Consider the following 18,639-nt stretch of genomic DNA (forward strand, 5'->3'; position numbering starts at 1 on the left):
ACAGCATCAGACATTAAAAACTTCCCTAAACTTCTATTATACAGTATAAGTTCTATTATATATTTATAACTTCTATTGGCTAGCAGCCAAATAATTATAAGGTTGTCACATTTTTATGGACATAAATTATGTGCTTCCTACAGCTAATTAGCAGGTAAGAAAACAAAGGTGAACTTTTGACCATCACTATAATTCCATACCCCCTACCACATTGATTTCTTACCTTTTATACTCTTAAAGGTACAGAGATGTTGTCCTTTAAGAAAAAAATGAACAGCAAAGAAAAACAAGCTCAGCAACCTTGATAATATGGCATATTTATTTGACCTTAAGAAAGAGTTTGTCGGGGGATGGGAAGACACAATCTTTCTGGTTATATGCTGGCTGTTCTAATCAAAGTACAATCCAGGAAATGGGTATGGCAGTTGCCCAGTGAATTATGGGGAAAGAAACACCTGTAAGCTGGTGAGCACTCCTAATGCTGCTGTCTTTAGGAACCAGCATATCAACCTCTCTCAAGTAGAAAGAATATATTTTAAAGTATTCCCCATGCCCCTCAACAAAACACCCCAGGGCTGAATAGATGGAATTTGGGACTCTGGATTTAAATGGCATTTTCAGCACCCTCTTTAGAGGAAAATCTGTTTTTCTCCGCTTTCCTTCAAAATGTGACAAGCAATCAGTGCTGCATGGAGGCGTTCCTCATTCTGCTGGGTGGTGGCTGTACTTTTGCACCCCAAATCCTGTCTCATTGTTTCCTCTGCTTGGGTGACCGACTGCAAGAGAGGAATGGGCTCCTGAACCTTTAATTGCTTGCTTAATTCCTTTTTCCAGCCAACTGTTAAAGGTGCAGAAGCCCCGCCTGTGTGACATCCGACCAGGCGACTTCCTTTTTTTTATTTTTGTGTGGTTTCCCTCCTGGCGCTCCATCGTTTCCCGGAAGTCTTATCTGATGCGTCTCTCGCTACACCCTGTACCTCTATATACTCCCCGACCTCTCCCTCAGAACCCCGCTCCCTTCCCTTCCTCTCTCTTATCGCGTCCTCCCATTGGCCGGCTGCTCAGAGCCACGCCCCCCTCGGCCCTTCTTCGCTATTGGCCGGGGTCTGCCGTCTTGCTCTCCCGGAGAGGGAGCGTTTGCTGCTTCGCTGCCGCGCAGGTCCTGAAAGAGACATAGTGAGCTCCCCTCACCCAAGCACCCATTACAAAATACACTTCTGGAGGGTCAAGAGAAATAGAGAGAGGGTGGCAATGCACCCTAAACCCCTTGAGCCGAGGTGTATATTCTCTCCGTTGTTATAACGATTTCGCATGGTTGTTTGGATGGCGGCTCTACGGAGCTGCCAGGACTCTTCGCGGTGAGGGAGAGGGAGGCGGGGGAGGAGTGGGCGGAGCCTCCGCGGGGCCGGAGGGAGGGGGAGGGAGGGAGGGAGTCAAGATGGCGGCGGTATTGCTCCTGAAACCGCCGAAGTGCTGGAGGAGGAGGAGGATGGTGAAGATGGGGATGAGGTAAGGCGCCCGGGGAGGGGTCGAGGAAGGCGGAGGCGGGGAGGGGGCCGCCATTAGCCCCCCCTCATTGGGAGGGGAGAAGAGGGAGGGCGAAGGGAACGGGTGGGGTCGGGTGGGGGGAGGGGAGGCAACTGACAGGTCGGGTGGGGGAGGGGTGACTGGCAGGTGGGGGGAGGGGGACTTAAGGGAAGGGGGGGCAAATGGGAGGGGAGTAACTTCATTACCCCCCCCCCCCACCACCAAAAAAAGGGTGACTTAAAGGAGGGGGGATGTACCCGCCTGAGCTCTTACTCAGAGTAGACCCATTCGAAACTGGGTCTACTCTTGAGTATGGCTAAGTGAGGGGTGGGAGGTTGAAAACGTGCAGAACTGAAAAGAAGAGTCTGGATTCCCTCTAGGAAGGAAGCCTCCCCCTAGTAAGTGTGGCGGCCCTATAGGGCGGTCCTTTAAGAACATCTTATAATCATCATCATCATCATTAACTGAATTTTAATGACGCCAGTGTAATGGAACAGAAAAGCTCACCGGAGTTCAAAAGAAAGACGTGTTATCTTCCAAAGTGTTTACATAGGGCTGGGAGGGGTAAACAGGCAGTACTGTATTTGGGGTTGACGGAGGCGGCGTGGTGAATCGTGTCCCAATATTCAGTCGCGTTGTGCTCTTAACTTTTAAACATACTCTGAGTAAACCTCTTGAAGAGTAATGGGGATGAGTTAGCTGCCTGCGACGCTTTCAAAGGGTCTACTCTTGAGCGGAACTGAAGTTTGATTCCAGCCTAAGAGGCAGCAGGGACGGTTCAAGGCATGTTGATTGAGGATTAAGAGCCCTTTAAGCTCAGCGGGGTCCTAACTGCGACCCTAACTACATCAACTCAGGAATGAGTCCTGTTGAATTGCAGAAGGGGTGTGTAGGTCTTACTCCCAGGTAAAAGGCTTATGGGGTTAGGATTGCAGTACAGAAGTGTAGCTGAAAAGACTGAACTCTTAAGCATATTTTTTTGGAAGTAAGCCTTGGTATTTGTGTATTTTTATGATGCAAGCCTTGGAGGGCAGTTTTTATACATTTAATCATAGACTCATAGAATTTTAGAGTTGGAAGGGACTCCTTCAATACAGGAATCTCAACATGAGACCCCCACACATCCAATTTGAAAACATACCAGATCTTGCTTAGCTTTGCAAATGTTCTAGCAGTTTAATTGCTGCCTATGGGAGTAAATAGACAAGGGGGAGATTCCTTCTTCCTTCCCAACTGAGTGGACAGTGCAGCACTATAAATCTCTACTCACTCACTGGGACTTGCTCCCAGGTAAGTGGGTATAGGATTGCAGCCAAATTGCTCAGAAGCTTAAGCATATTTATTCAGAAATAAGCTCCTTTTGCTTTGAGGGGGCAGGGCTTCCCCCTAGTAAATGTGGTTTGTATAGTACTCTAAACTCTACTCAAAATGGACATCCTGAAATTATTAAGGTAGTCATGTCCATTAATTTTGGTGGGTCTGCTTTGAGTAGCAGTAACCTTGGAGGGCAACCCTGTGTGTTTTAGGATGGCAGCCTTATAGGGTTAATAAGTGAGTCTTAGGATGGCAGCTTTCCTCCTGAGTAGACCTGCCTGGTGAGGTTGACACCACCAGTTTCTTTTGGATTGACCCCCAGGTTGATGAAGCCTGCAATTGTTGCTCAAAAAGCAAGGCCGCTTATGTTCAGCTGGCTTTTATCCATTACTCCTGAGAAAGTGCACCTTGAGTTCCTGCTTTGCGGAGCAATTCTGTTCACATTTGCGCAGAAGTAAGTCTCACTAGGCTCAGTGGGCCTTACTTCCAAGTAATTTAAACATAGATTGGTTGCAGTCCCAATGCACAGTTAAACTGTTGGTAAACCTCATGGAAGACAGTTGTGTTAGGGTCTTACTTCTGTGGCCATCCAAATAGTTCTGGCCTCCCAGCTCCCACCAGCCTCGGGCCAGTATGGCCAAGTCTCTGGGATGATGGGGTAGTAGTGGGTAATGGTTAGATTATCCCACCAGGACCGGGGAGACCCAGGATTCAAATCCCAGCTTGGCCATGAAACTCACCGGCTGTGAACTTGGGCCAGTCGCTGCCTCCGTATTCCCTCATACAAACCTGCCTGGCTTTTGAGATCATCAGGGGAGGGCCTTGTCTCAGTCCTGCCACCCTCACAGGCATGCTTGGTTGGGACGCAGGACAGGGTCTTCTTGGTGGCTGCTCCCAGACTTTGGAACTCCCTAGAGAAGCTAGAATGGCTTCCTCCTTGTTGTCTTCCCACCAGCAGGTGAAGAATTCCTTGTTCCCACAGGCTTTTGAGAATTGAATGCTTTGAATGAAACAGCTGGCGCTGTTTTTATTGTAATTATTTGTATGTTTCATGTATGTATATAGCTTCATCTCTATGTTTAATTGTTTTTAATGGTTGATTTTTCTGTGATTTTAGCGGTTCTTGTTTTTATCTGCAAGCCACCTTGAGTCCCGCCAGGAGAACAGGCAGGGTATAATTATATTTAATAGTAATAATGAAAGCAACAATAACAACACCAGCAAATCCCATCAGTCACAGCCACCTGGCTGGGGGCTGCTGGGAGTTGTAGTCCAAGACAGGTGGAGGACTACTGATTGCCACATATGGAGATTTTAGTAGGCATAGTTTAGGGGGAGTTGACATGGAAAAGGAGTGGGTTATATTGGTTCTGGGCAAGACTAATATAACAGGGGGTGCAACTTGTAATCTTGTCTGCATTGATTCTGCAAGTGAACTCCCCTGAACTCCATGGGGCTGACACCTGAGTAAACCCATATAAGATCATACTGTGCATCCCCTTCAGATGTCAACGAGAAGAAGAACTACACAACTTTTAGAAGACATCTGAAGGCAGCCCTGTATTGGGAAGTTTTTAATGTTTGATGCTTCGTTATGTTTTATATATTCTGTAAGCCTCCCGGAGTGACTGGGGAAACCCAGCCAGATGGGCGCGGTATAAATATTAACATTATTATTATTATTTAAAATGCACCGAACTGAGCTTTTCCTTATTTTGCTCTCTTTCTTTTTCAATGCCATGTGCATTGGCACATGGATGCCAACGTCTCATTAACGCTGCTCTTCCAGTTTTATCGTTCTCTGTCCGGGGATGTGTCTAGGCTTGGGGAAAGAGGTGGAACAGCTGAAGAAGTCAACGTGCAGCGTGGGTGTGTGGTCAGGGGTGTTTTGCTGGTGTTTTTGGGGAGAACAACAGCAACAAAAAAGAAAATAATATTTCCAGTGCAACATGGGCGGGTATAGACTGAAGGGACGGAGGGAATGTTTCTCCAGGTGATAAAGCTATTGGTGGCTGCTAGCTGTGATGGCTGTGTGCAGGGTTCAAAATTAGCAGGGCACCAGGTGCATTTTGCCCCCAAAGATTCTGCATTTTCGAGCATCTCAAGAGTCTGGGCGCCATTTTTTGCCCCTGGCTGACACTCCAGGATTACTGAAACGTACAGTGAGGGGAAAACGTATTCGATCCCCTGCTAAATTTGCCCATTGGCCCCCTGACGAAGAAATGACCAGTCCATCATTTTAATGGTAGGTTTATTGTAGCTGTGAGAGACAGAATAACAACAGGAAAACCCCCAGAAACTTAGAAGTCAAAAGTCAGAGATTGATGTGCATTATAATGTGTGAAATAAGTATTTGATCCCCTATCAACTAGCCAGATGTCAGGCTACCTGGGGATCAAATACTTCCCCCCCCTCACTGTATGTGCTTTGAAGCCTCGAAGTATATGTTAAGGATAGACAATACTTTAAGGAATTAAACAACAAAGAGTAGAGTGTTTTGAAAACTGAAGTATGGTACCAATATTTTTATTGTCAGCACCAAATTAAACACGTATGAACAATTTCTGCTAAAAATGTGATATTAGCAATGTGTCACTTAAGTAAATTGCATATTAATTCATGCTTATCCAAAAAATAAACAAAATGTGTTGCTGCCCCCCCCCCCCCAGTGGCGACTAGACATTCTGTTTTGGCGCCCACAACCTAGGTCCCAGAAGCCTGGGTTTTGGCTCCTAGCTTTTCCACCCCAGTTTCTAACACTGCCCAGAGAATAAAGCTATAGGTGGCTACTAGCTGTGATGGCTGTGTGCTGTCTATACTCTTGGAGTCAGTATATGCCTCCGGACTCAATTTGCTTGGAATCACAAGGGACAAGAGTTGCTGTTATGCTCAGGTCTGGCTTGCAGGTTTCCTGAAGACATCTGGCTGGTCCCTGTGAGGATGGAGTGCTGGACTCAGGTCTGATCCAGCTGCAGGGTTTTCATGTTTAGGACTCACAACTTCCACTCAGCCCCAGCAGCAGGCATGGCCGATTGTCCGAAGGCCACCAGGTTGGGGGCACCCAGGCTTTGTAGTCCAACCCTAGTGTGTCAGCTGTACCTCTTCCTGGCGATGTCATGGCCACACCCCTTAATCACATCCCATTTGGATTACTGTGGCACGATCTACATGGGGCTGGCTTCGAAAAGTGCCCGGAAACTTCATTTGGCCCAAAGAACCATTCCCCAGGGCTGGTTACAGGGAGCCCTTGTTACAGCAGCTCCATTGTGGCTACCAGCTTGATTCCAGGCACAGTTCAAAATGCTGGCTATTACCTATAAAGCCCTATAGGTTTTAGGCCCAGGCTAGCTGAAGGACCTTATTCTCCCATATGAACCTGCTTGTTCTCTGAGGCCTTCAGGGGAGCCCCTTCTCTCAGTCCCACCACCCTTACAGATCTGCTTGGTGGGGACGCAGGAGAGGGCCTTCTGGGTGGCTGTTCCCAGACTTTGGAACTCCCTCCCTAGAGAAGCTCCTCCCTTGCTATCCTTCCGCTGGCAGGTGAAGACTTCTTGTTCCAACAGACTTCGTGGAACTGACTGCTTTTAAGGAAAGGGTTTTCAATAGCTCAGTATCTGTGTCCTTTTTATCTGTGTTTTAGCAGATTTGGTATTTACGTTGTTTTAACCCCATTATGAGGGACGCGGGTGGCGGTGTGGGTTAAACCACAGAGCCTACGACTTGCCGATCAGAAGGTCGGCGGTTCGAATCCCTGCGAGGGGGTGAGCTCCCGTTGCTCAGTCCCTGCTCCTGCCAACCTAGCAGTTCGAAAGCACCTCAAAGTGCAAGTAGATAAATAGGTACCTCTCTGGCAGGAAGGTAAACGGCGTTTCCATGCGCTGCTCTGGTTTGCCAGAAGCGGCTTCGTCATGCTGGCCACATGACCCGGAAGCTGTACGCCGGCTCCCTTGGCCAATAAAGCGAGATGAGCACCGCAACCCCAGAGTCGGCCATGACTGGACCTAATGGTCAGGGGTCCCTTTACCTTTTAACCCCATTATAGATAGTTTCATTACTTTTTGACTGTTACCTTTTCTTTGTTTTTAGATACCTGTGTTTTATCCATGTTTGTTTTGGATTTTTGTGAGCCGCCTTCGAGTCCTCTGTTCTGGGGGAAAGGCAGGATATAAATACATAAAATAATGGGGAAAGGCTGCTCCCATGCTTGACACAGTGAGCAGGAAGAGGTCGCTCAGAAAGGCCGGGTCCCACTTGAGAGTTGACGCAGATGTCGAGGAAGAGGCGAGTTCTGGCAAGGGGAAGCCCCAGGCACCCATAGTCACCTCTCTGTGCCTATATGATGTGTGCTTCTGTCTAGACGCTGGAGGCTGGTGGGAGTACAGCCCTCCCACCTCTTACCTCCAGCCTCTTTCAGAGGAGCTGCAGGTTGAAAACTTCATCACCTTTCCCCTGTTCACCTGCACTTTTGGGTTGCTGCCTGCCTAAGTCGGGCATTGCCGGCGTTGCTGCTTGCCCAGGCTCACTTGTTTGTGGGACTCCCATAAGGGTCTCAAGCCTCTGCTGGGTCTGAGCAACTGAGTCCTCTGTGATCAAAGTCATTTCTTGCAAAGCTGCACCCCAGCTGCATGATTTTGCCTGCAGAGAAGTGCCTGGCTTCTCTCCCCTAGCCCCCCTCCCCACAACCCCGCTTGTGGGTCTTGAATGACGTTGTGTAGACGTGCGTTCCCTTTGCAACTCTCTGAAGGTCACAACTGCTGCCCAAAGTTACTCCACGCCCCCTCCTGCCTCCTTCCCCCCCCTTACCCACCCACCCCTTTTGTCCAGGACAGGGCCATTATTCCCTCCTGAAGTCCTTCAATGATTTACAGATATTTCTCGCTCTGGTAGGTTAGCTCATTATGTCAGTGTTTCAAAATGCTTGGGCATGTGTGATTTATTGATTGATTTATTAACTTGGCGAGAGCTGTCGCAGAGCAAGAGTCTAGGCCACTCGTCTGTGAACCAGGAAATCCCCATTTTCAGATCTCACAGCTGCCGGGAGGGACCAGAAACGGGTGTCAGAGAGAGCCCCTACTCTGAGAGCAGAAGGTCGGTTCAATCCTCAGCATCTCCAGTTACAAGGATCAAGTGACGCATGACGATGATTTGTTCAGTTTTTATTCCCCCATCCCCTGCCAAAGGGGTCCTGGGCAGTAAACATTTTAAAAAATGGTTAAAAACACTTGAAAAACAGTGATCTGGAGCAATATCTTTCAGGCATCAAAATGCCTGCGTAAACAGGAGTCTTTTTTAAATCCCTTCTGAAAGCTAATAAAAAGAGGGAGCAGGTGCACCTCACTAGGGTTGCAGTTTCCATGGAAGGGGAACCACCACGGAGAAGGCCCTGTCTCTTGTGTGAAAATCACCAGGGCCGCCTCCTCCCCTGACAATGGTAGGGACCAAGATGGGAATCGGGGAAAGGCAGCTATTTTTTGCAAGAGAGATGGCCCGGGTGTTTCTCCTTGTTCTGACTATTCCCAATGTGCTCAAAGCGCTTTGCATTGGCATGGCAGGCTCTCCCAGGATTTGGGGGTTTATTTTTCCTTTTTGCAAGGTTGGCTTCTTGTCCCAGGGTGGTTTGATCGAGCGGGATGACTTGCTGGCTGCCTTCCAGCTCTGCGAAGTGTCACGAGGCGCCTTGGGACGGTGTGTCAGCTGATCGCTGGGCAAAGGTGTCCCTGTTTGACTGTCTCTGTGGATTTAAAGAGAAAGCAGGCCTCGGGTCTTCCCCTGCTTGCTCCAAAGCTAGCCTGGTAGGAGGCGGTGGAGAAGGGGGTCCGGGTGGGAGCTGTTGCCAAATGCCGGGGTGTGGATTAGATATGCAGGGCTATATCTGGGCTGGCCTCATGGCGGGGGGCCTGTCACGGAGTGAATTGCCATACAATGGATTAGGAGCTTTGAACTGTGCTGATCCCTCTAGCTCAGTATTGCCTACACTGACTGGCAGCAGCTTTCCAGGGTTTCAGGCAAGGGAACATTGCTGGCCCTACCTGGAGATGCCGGGGGGGGGGGGGGGCTTCTGCATGCAAGGTGGATGCTCTGCCAGCGAGCTACAAGATTCCAGTCTAAACGATTCTGAATGAAGGGCTGCTTTAAATGGGAACAAAGGAAGCTGTCATACGCAGAGTCAAACCATTGATCCATTTAGGATCAATGCCAGGGATTGAACCCGGGATCTTCTAAATGCAGAGCAGATACCCCACCGTGGAGTTTTGGCCTTGCAGAAGGATGAGGTAGTTAAGACTGCAAGGAGAGCTTTCCCTTCTTGTCAATTTCTCTTTCTTCTAATTTCCCCCAGGCTTAGGAGGATCAGTTTGCTGCGTCTATATTTAATGTATCTCTGTGTTTATAGTATGTATGTACATTTCAGAACATCCCTGTACTGCTTGATTGCAGTAAAACTTCAAGCACTGACTAGATATATATGTTATGAGGGAATCGTAAGAAGGAATTCCAAGGCTGACCAGTGATCTGAACCTGCTGCAAGGCAGCAGCCTCCGTACGTATTTAGTTCAACTAGCAGTTTGTAAGCATCCCAATGCAGTGAAAGAGCAGAGCAGAGAGCACTCAGAGAACTATTGTATGAAACAGTTAGGAGCCCCGCCGCAATAAAATTCATTAAGGAACAGCATGGGCTGGCCGCTTGTCATTGGGGATGTCACAGGCGCTGTCCAGTAGGTGCCTGTGGCACTTGCCCAGCGACATTCCATGTAGCAACATCCAATGGGGCTGTGCTGGTCAAGGAGAAAGCTGCCCTTTCGGAGCACCGTAAGTGCTTCCTTGGTTCTGCATTGTTCCTGGAGGTGATTTTGAAAAGTGCAAGAGAGGAAGTGCTGGTTCTCAAATCAAGCCTTTCCCCATTCTCTCCCCCCCCCACCCACTTTTCTAAAGCACCATGCATGCTAATTAGGTTGCTATAACAATTGAAAGCGTTCGGGATTTTGATAGTGCCCAGCGGTGTGATCCAACACCTCTGGTCGTGCAAGCCCCACGTGCCTCTCTTCTAGTGCAAAATGTATATCTCCCAAGCGATGGGAACTCTGAATTTAAGCTTTCCGTTGGCTGCGCTTGTAAGGACACCAAGCGAGATCTCGCACTCGGAAGACTTAGCAGCACAGTCAGTTGCGCGTTTGTTGGTATGCTAAGTCCCGCTGTGTTCAACAGGGCTTAGTGAGTGTGTGTAGGGTTTCCCAGGGGTAAATTCTACCCAGAGGAACACAAGAAGAAGCTGCCTTTTACCAAACTAGATCACTGATCCATCTAGCCCAGAATTCTCTACAGCCAGAGGCACTATTGCTTCTGGTTACCAGTTGCTGGAAACCCCAGGAGGAGAGAAGAGGGTGCTCTTGAACTCAGGTCCCGCATGTGGCTTTCTCAAATCTGCCATCTGGTTGGCCACTGTGAGAATAGAATGCTGAACTAGATGGGCCCCCTTTCGCCTGATCCCACAAGCTCTTCTTACATTCCTATGACAATAATAACAATAACAATAATATATTATTTGTACCCCGCCCATCTGGCTGGGTTTCCCCAGCCACTCTGGGCGGCTTCCAACAAAGATTAAAAATACATTAAAATGTCACACATTAAAAGCGTTCCTACCCAGGGCTGCCTTCAGATGTCTTCTAAATGTCAGGTAGTTGTTTATCTCTTTGACATCTGATGGGAGGGCATTCCACAGGGCAGGCGCCACCACCAAGAAGGCCCTCTGCCTGGTTCCCTGTAGCTTTGCTTCTCGCAATGAGGGAACTGCCAAAAGGCCCTCGGAGCTGGACCTCAGTGTCTGGGCAGAACGATGTTGGTGGAGACGCTCCTTCAGGGATACTATAAGCAGCTCTCCCTGCCCTGCCTGGAGATTGAACCTGGGACCTTCTGCATGCAAAGCAGATGTTCTGCCTCTGATCTATGGCCCTTCCCCAATCTATGAAGCTGCCGTACGCAGTTGGTCCATCCGGATTGGTATTGTCTATCCGTTGGCAGGGTTTCAGGCAGGGAGTCTTTCCCCCAGGCCTATCTGGAGATGCCAAGGGAAAATAAGAGAAGAGAGAAAATATTTAAAGCAGCCTGACAAGGATGTGTGAGTTTCTGAGGTGTATGTAATATAGTAAAGGTAAAGGGACTCCTGACCATTAGGTCCAGCCGCGGACGACTCTGGGGTTGCGGCGCTCATCTCGTTTTATTGGCCGAGGGAGCCGGCATACAGCATCTGGGTCATGTGGCCAGCATGACTTAGCCGCTTCTGGCGAACCAGAGCAGCGCATGGAAACGCCGTTTACCTTCCTGCCGGAGCGGTACCTACTTATCTACTTGCACTTTGACATGCTTTCGAACTGCTAGGTTGGCAGGAGCAGGGACTGAGGTACAGGAGCTCACCCTGTTGCGGGGATTTGAACCGCCGACCTTCTGATCGGCAAGTCCTAGGCTCTGTGGTTTAAACCACAGCGCCACCCTCGTCCCTTATGTAATATGGAGGGATAGACTAAACTGGACAGGGATCCAGGGAGAGGGGATTTGCCTTGTCACACCCAAACTAGCTTGTAGAAAGTATGTTGGAAGGCGGGTGAATTAGGGGTGGGCAATGGTTGTTGTGAAATCCAGCAAACAAACTTTCCCCCACCTGGCAGGGATTATTCCTTCCTTTTTGTTGGTGAGGCCTGTGGCTCAGCAGCAGAGTATCTGCGCTGCATGCAAAAGTCCCAAGTTCATTCCCTGCAGGCGTCTCCAGGTAGGGCTGGGAAAGACCCCCTGCCTGAAACCCTGAAAGTCTGCTCTGAGCCAGTGTAGACAGCAGTGAGCTAGATGCAGCAGTGGTCCCACTGCTCCTGTTTAAACCAGCCCTTTGTTCAGAACCATGAGGACCGAAAGCTTGCTTCATTTTAAGAGAAGAGCTCTTCCCCTGCCACCACTCACCAGTTCAATACAGCTGCAAAGAAGTCATCTTTTGGGGGGCTAACAGCCAGCCCTAAATCCGAGTCCCTGATAATGCTATGTAGCCCAGCAGGGGAGGGGGCTTTAGGGGAGGGGGCAAGAAGAAAACTATCCTCTCCTCCCTGCCTGAATAGCTCTACAAGGCTCCTGTGTGTGGTGTAGTGGTTAAGAGCGGTAGTCACGTAATCTGGGTAACCGGGTTCGCGTCTCCGCTCCTCCACATGCAGCTGCTGGGTGACCTTGGGCCAGTCACACTTCTCTGAAGTCTCTCAGCCCCACTCACCTCACAGAGTGTTTGTTGTGGGGGAGGAAGGGAAAGGAGATTGTTAGCCGCTTTGAGACTCCTGAAGGGGGGTGAAAGGCGGGATATCAAATCCAAACTCTTCTTCTTCTTCTTCTTCTTCCTGTTCCAAACTTCCTGAGCCCTGGACGGAAGCGAGCCTACGCTGCAACGTGTTGTTGCAGTTCTTGCTTATCTCTGCCGTTCAGGTGGATGCCTGGGCTCATGTAGATTCCTGCAAGTGCATGATGCAGTGAGTAAACAGTGGCTTGTCTAAAGCCGCCCTGTGAACACACTGGGCAGAGGTGCAATTTAAATAGCTGACTTCCTGACTTGTAATCCGCTATGGTGAACCAGCTCTTCTCTTCCCTTCTCTCCCCGCCCCCATCAAAAACTAGGGGAATGCCCAGGTCAACCACACGCTCACATTGCTCAGCCTGACTCTTACGTTCCTCCACTGGGACTTGTCGGGGTCTCCTGTTTTGCAAGTGATTCTCATCTGGGTTCCTCCTCTACAAGGGAGCAGAGTGGGGCCACCCCTGAAATGTTTGACTGCTGTAGCAATAATAATAATAATAATAATAATAATAATTTTACCTTGTTGCACAGGTTTAGGAAGCTTTTTCGCAGAAGCTCCCTTTGTTCCTCTTGCCTTCTTATTGTTATTATTATTATTACATTATTAATTATTATTATTATGGTTACGTACTTAATTCGTTCTGGAGGTCCGTTCTTAACCTGAAACTGTTCTTAACCTGAAGCACCGCTTTAGCTAATGGGGCCTCCTGCTGCTGCTGTTGCTGCTGCACCGCCGGAGCATGATTTCTGTTCTCATCCTGAAGCAAAGTTCTTAACCCAAGGTACTATTTCTGGGTTAGCGGAGTCTGTAACCTGAAGTGTATGTAACCTGAAGCATATGTAACCCGAGGTACTGCTGTAATTGAAATTATATACTGCCCTATACCCATAGGTCTCAGAGCGGTTCACGGGATAAAATTGCCTTTGTAGCGTGGTGAATGTCTGGGATGCAGAAACAAACCATGCTTTATTTATCTATTGATTACATTTATATCCCACTTTTTCTCGAGGTGGTATACATTGGTCTCCTCCTCCATATTTTATCCTCTCAACAACCCTGGGAGGCTGAGAGTTAGCTTAGGCTGAGAGTGAGTGACTTGACCAGGTTCACTCAGTGAGCTTTGTGGCTGAGGGGGATTTGAACCCTGATCTCCCAGGTTTGAGTCTGACTACACCACACTGACTGCCCAAGGTTAAGGAAGAGCACTGGGTTCTTGCAAAGCGCCACACCATAGTTGAAACCGGCCGAGGGTTGTAAGCCCCCAGCAATCCATGGCTTCAAATTGTGGTTCTTTGGCAGTGAACACACCATTGCTAAGCTGCTGGGCAGGATTTGGATGATTAGGCAGACTGTGGTTTAATAAACCATACCTTGGTAAACTGTGGTTTTGCATTGCGTGCGAAAGAGGCCATAGACCTTGTTGCTTTCTGGGTTCCTGCAGATCGCTTAAGGCAGCCTTGCCAAATGCACGTCTCTGAGCTGGGATTGGGTGCTCAAACAAACCACGGTTGAATAAGCCATTGTTTGGTAAACCGTGGCTAGGTACTATGTGCGAACCTGGCTATAGCACACCCTGTACTTTTCCAGCAAATGGCTTAAGGCAGCTTTGCCAAGGATACACCCCTGGCCGGCCTTTATCTGCAAGAAAACCTAGTGCAGGCCATGCTTTCCAACTGCAGTTGAGAACTACGCTCCTCTGCTCCTGGCTCAAGGGGGCTTGCAGTTGGGGTCTCCACTGGAATGACGTGACCTTTTTAGACCAGCTGCGCGGCCCAACAGAGCGCTTGAGAGCAGCGTTCCTGGTGAATCTGAGCGAGGGTGGGTGAGACAGTTCCCAACAGCTGTTAACGGTAGCGGAGGATTATTGTTTTTTTAGCGGGGGGGGGGGTCCCTTTGCTTCGATCGTGTCTCCCTCTGTCTCCAGCGTAAGTGGTGCTATTTTTGACATATATGGGATTATCAGGTCAACGGGATGTGGCATTCTGTCTCTGCTGCGGATCGGATTCTTTTCGGGGCTTGGTGGACGAGACCGTCCTTATCCCGGGCAAAGCTCGCCGTAGCGGGGAGGGGAGGGGAGGGAGAGAAGAGGAAACTGTGAAACCTCAGGGGAGAGAAGTCAGAGCGCTGGTTTCCTGTCCCAGAATGCACGAATCCTGCGTCAGGGTAGCAGATCTGGGGCATAGAGCATCATTTGGGATTCCTGCAGGAAGATCTTCTCTGATCGCTGAGAAGCCACGACTTCTGCATAGCCAATTTTTTTTTTTGGGGGGGGGAGCTGTGTTTTAGGTGCCATACAAACAAACAAACAAACAAACAAACAAACTTCATTCACCCTTGGGTGACCAGGTCCCTGGGACTTTCTTTCCGTGCTGACTTGGCAGAAACACACGCAGCAGCGTTCTCGACTGTTCCATCTCGGAAGCAATTGGTTTCCTGCACAATGGGGATTCACCCTCATTAACACTAATTACTGGAGGCTAGACGGGTTTGGGGAGGGTGTGTGGCTCGCCACAGTAGTTTAAAAAACAAAACACAGTGCGGTGGCCATCTTAATTTTTTTTTTTAAAAAAAAGAGCAAGTTGTTAGGGTCATAGGCTGTGGAGGAGCCTGGACAACTGCCCAGATGTCACCTCCATACTTGGAAGCATATATTTGAATCCATAAGGACAATTAACTTGCTTCACTTGCTCGAGTGATTTTTGCCCAAGGATGGAAAGAAGAAAACATCTCAACGGAAGAAGAACGGCAGCCGAAGTTATTAGAGCACTCAGAAATGGCTAAACTTGCTGGAAGATGATAAACCCTCTAATGTAGAATGGAAACAATTTACTATTGTAAACAAATTAAGACTTTAGTAGGATTAAAGTAAAAAATGCATAGTGACAGAAAACTTAGACTGATTATTTGGGATAAATAATAGTTAGGGATAATTTGGAAATGTGTTAAAAAAGCAGTACATGTGTAAGAAACCGCAGAAAGCGGGGGGGCGGGGCGGGGGAGAGTCGAAATACGATGTGGAATAATTTAAATTTATGTCTTGTGTTTGTTGTAAAATGAAAAGTATAAATAAAAATGGGTTGTTCTTGTTGTTTTTTTGCAAGTTTCATCCCTGTATGGGACAGCTGCATATTCCTGCATTGCAGGGGTTGGAATAGATGATCCTCAGGATCCCTTCCAACTTCAGTTCTAGGATTCTGTGACCTGAGATGAGTCTTGAAGGGCTGCTTCTGTAATCACACAGAACACCTCCCCGCTTTCCTGCCTATGTCGACTGTCTGCAGAGCAGCGCAGTGGTTGTGGAAGCCTCAAACACGTGCCACGTTAGCCTGAAATCTATACGGCCACACAAGTTTGAGGTTGGAGTGATGGGGGCAGGAAAGGCAGGAGCCAGCATATAATAATAAATAATAATAATAATAATAATAATAATAATAATAATAATAATAGAAAAGTCTTGAGGCTCCTGAAGGCAGTGTTAGAAACACAGACATGTAAGCTAATTGCCACAATGGCACCTTAAAACTAAGTTACGATCGCCACAATTGAATGTATAGGAGCCATCTTTTCCATTATTATTATTACAGTGGTATCTCGGGTTACATACGCTTCAGGTTACACACTCTACTAAGCCAGAAATAGTGGTTCAGGTTAAGAACTTTGCTTCAGGATAAGAACAGAAATCGGGCTCTGGCGGCGCGGCGGCAGCAGGAGGCCCCATTAGCTAAAGTGGTGCTTCAGGTTAAGAGCAGTTTCAGGTTAAGTACAGACCTCCGAAACGAATTAAGTACTTAACCCGATGTACCACTGTAATTGTTATTCATTTCTATGATTTCTATTTCTAGAACCTTCTCTAAGGGACATTTTGCTTTCCCCATATTTATTGACCGACTTAATTTATAGAGCTGCCCCATAGCAGAAGAACTCTAGGAAGCCAGTGTGATTCAGTGGTTAAGAGTGTTGGAGAGATCAGGGTTCGAATCCCCACTCAGTCAGGAAGCTCACAGGGTGACCTTGGAGTCAGTCGCAGCCTCTTCACCTGCCTCACAGGGTTGTCGTCAGGATTAACTGAGCCGGGGAGAGGTGTGTGAATCATGGACTCCTTGGAGAAAAAAGTGGGCTATAAATGCAATAAATAAGTTCTTCTTACCTGCTTAAGCAAGCTGGAGGGAGCAGCTTTCCCACTCCAGGTACACCTTTGCACCCCTTCCCAATAGCATTTAGGTCCTGGACAATTTCTTCTAGACTTTTCCGACGGTCCTTGAGCGCATCCTTCCCGAAACCTCTTTATAAATGTGTGCAGTCTCTCAAAATACATGCCCAGAATCTACCTTCTGACCCTGAGTGCTGGTTAGCACCATTTAGAAGGAGGTGCAAAAATCCAGAGGTTTGTCCAGGTCCTGATCCACTTGCTGGGCAAGAGGGGTATTTCTGCATAAGGCTTCACGAAGATCTACCTGCTCAGTCTCTACCTGCTCAGTCGTGTGCCTGGCTGCATAGACACAGAGCACATGGAAAGCACCTGAGTCATGGTTCGTGGGCCACTATCCGCCCCCCTTACCAGTCCTCCAAACTCCAGCAGGAACTAGCAGGGAGAGGGATAGGACACAAGGAGCTTTGAGGCACAAGCCCAAACAGTAGAAAGCGGCCACCACCTCCTTTCCTGGGCCAAGCCTTGAAAAGAGTCCAAGGAGAAAAATCCCCTTTCGATATTTACCGGGTTGCCCAACTCTGTGTCACTGTACAGTGATGCAGACAGAAATCCAACTGGTGTAACCAGTAGGTGTCCGAAGTGGCCAGGCGCTGCTTTAGCTTTGAGGATTTGCATGGCAAGATGGTCTGCAATTTGCATCTCAATTCCCCCAAACCTTTATTCCCGGAGAAAGTGTTTAGGGACCAATCAGGTCTTTAGATTAATTACCAATTTGCCAAGGGCTGTATGCGGAGACAATAACTCTGGATTGTCAGGAGACTTGGGATAGCTGAACTCTGTTTAGTCTCCGAGACCTTGAGGATCAAAGACTCCCCCTTCATTCCCAGACTCTACCAGGTGCTTTGAGTGACTCCCAGCTGCCTGAATTTACAAATCAGATAACAGCTTCTTCCTGCCCAGAGAGGAGGCAATTTGATGCACACCTCCAAAGACAGAGAGTTTTACAATTAAAGAAACCTGACACACATTTCCCAGGATGCCACAGTTTTAACCCTCCCACAATGCTTCACTCCTGTATGAACCAAAGTTTCAACGTACAAAGATTTCCCAACTTCACTACAGCCTGACTACCCCCAAAGAATCCTGGGAACTGTAGTTTATTAAGAGTGCTGGGAATTGCATTCCTTTGAGGAGTAAACTGCATCTCCCAGGATTCTCCGGGGGAAGCTATGTGCTTTAATATAAGGTGTGTGTGTGTGTTTGTGTATGAGAGAGAGAGGGATTGGGAGGTCAGGTTAGGAAAGCATGATTTGGCTTGTATGAGTCACCCGGCGTTATGACTCAGTGACGTGGGTGGCCGGCCTCCTGCACAGACGCCGCTGGTGGCAGGCTTGGGTCAGAGATGGAGGTGTGTGGCTGCAGGGCTGCAGCTGCATTGCAGAATGGTGCTTTTTCAAACCCTTTCCCAGGGATGGGCGGTGTTGCAAACAAAAATTGCCCTTTTCCCTTATGGGGTATCCAAGAGCCCATATAGAGTCCTTACGTAGGTTCCCTATTGGTAGGAGAAAATAACAGAGGCCAACCAGAGAATATTGAGAAGCAAAGCACCTACTAAGCTTGATCTTTATTGATCTGTTGCAACAGGGTGCTCCCCTCACGCGCAGGAGAGGAGGAGGAACCCAGAACAACGGCACGCAAGGCCTTATAAAGACTTTTGAAATTGTCACCCTGTAGATCAATACCGGGGGACGCGGGTGGCGCTGTGGGTAAAAGCCTCAGCGCCTAGGGCTTGCCGATCGAAAGGTCGGCGGTTCGAATCCCCGCGGCAGGGTGCGCTCCCGTTGCTCGGTCCCAGCGCCTGCCAACCTAGCAGTTCGAAAGCACCCCCGGGTGCAAGTAGATAAATACGGACCGCTTTCTAGTGGGAAGGTAAACGGCATTTCCGTGTGTGGCTCTGGCTTGCCAGAGCAGCAATGTCGCGCTGACCACGTGACCCGGAAGTGTCTCCGGACAGCGCTGGCCCCCGGCCTCTTGAGTGAGATGGGCGCACAACCCCAGAGTCTGGCAAGACTGGCCCGTACGGGCAGGGGTACCTTTATCTTTACCTAGATCAATACCACCCCTCCATACATCATACATACATCACAGAAGGGGTGTAACCAAAGACCACCCCTCAGATACATCACACCTGCATCACAGAAAAGGCGGTCTAAAACAGAAATTTGAATGTTGTTTTTCTCCTGTCTGGCAGGTTACTTGATTGGATACCCTGCTTACTAGATTGGATTGCCTGGGGAGCCTGGCCAGTCTTTTGTAGTGATA

The 18,639-nt window shown here is 48.6% G+C and overlaps 1 protein-coding gene across 6 annotated transcripts in view; it reads left to right on the forward strand.

Annotated features, from left to right (window-relative positions):
- Nucleotides 1–1,415: 1,415 nt before the first annotated feature.
- The window catches only part of NCOR1 (nuclear receptor corepressor 1), a 117,467-nt gene continuing 100,243 nt past the window's right edge, over nt 1,416–18,639 (forward strand). For all 6 annotated transcript variants that reach the window (XM_028707995.2, XM_077919776.1, XM_077919780.1 and 3 more), the window contains exon 1: nt 1,416–1,509. The gene's annotated coding sequence lies outside the window, so the exon portion shown is untranslated. The remainder of the gene's footprint in view (nt 1,510–18,639) is intronic.

This window comes from Podarcis muralis, chromosome 15 (genome assembly GCF_964188315.1).
Source record: "Podarcis muralis chromosome 15, rPodMur119.hap1.1, whole genome shotgun sequence".
NCBI lineage: Eukaryota > Metazoa > Chordata > Lepidosauria > Squamata > Lacertidae > Podarcis > Podarcis muralis.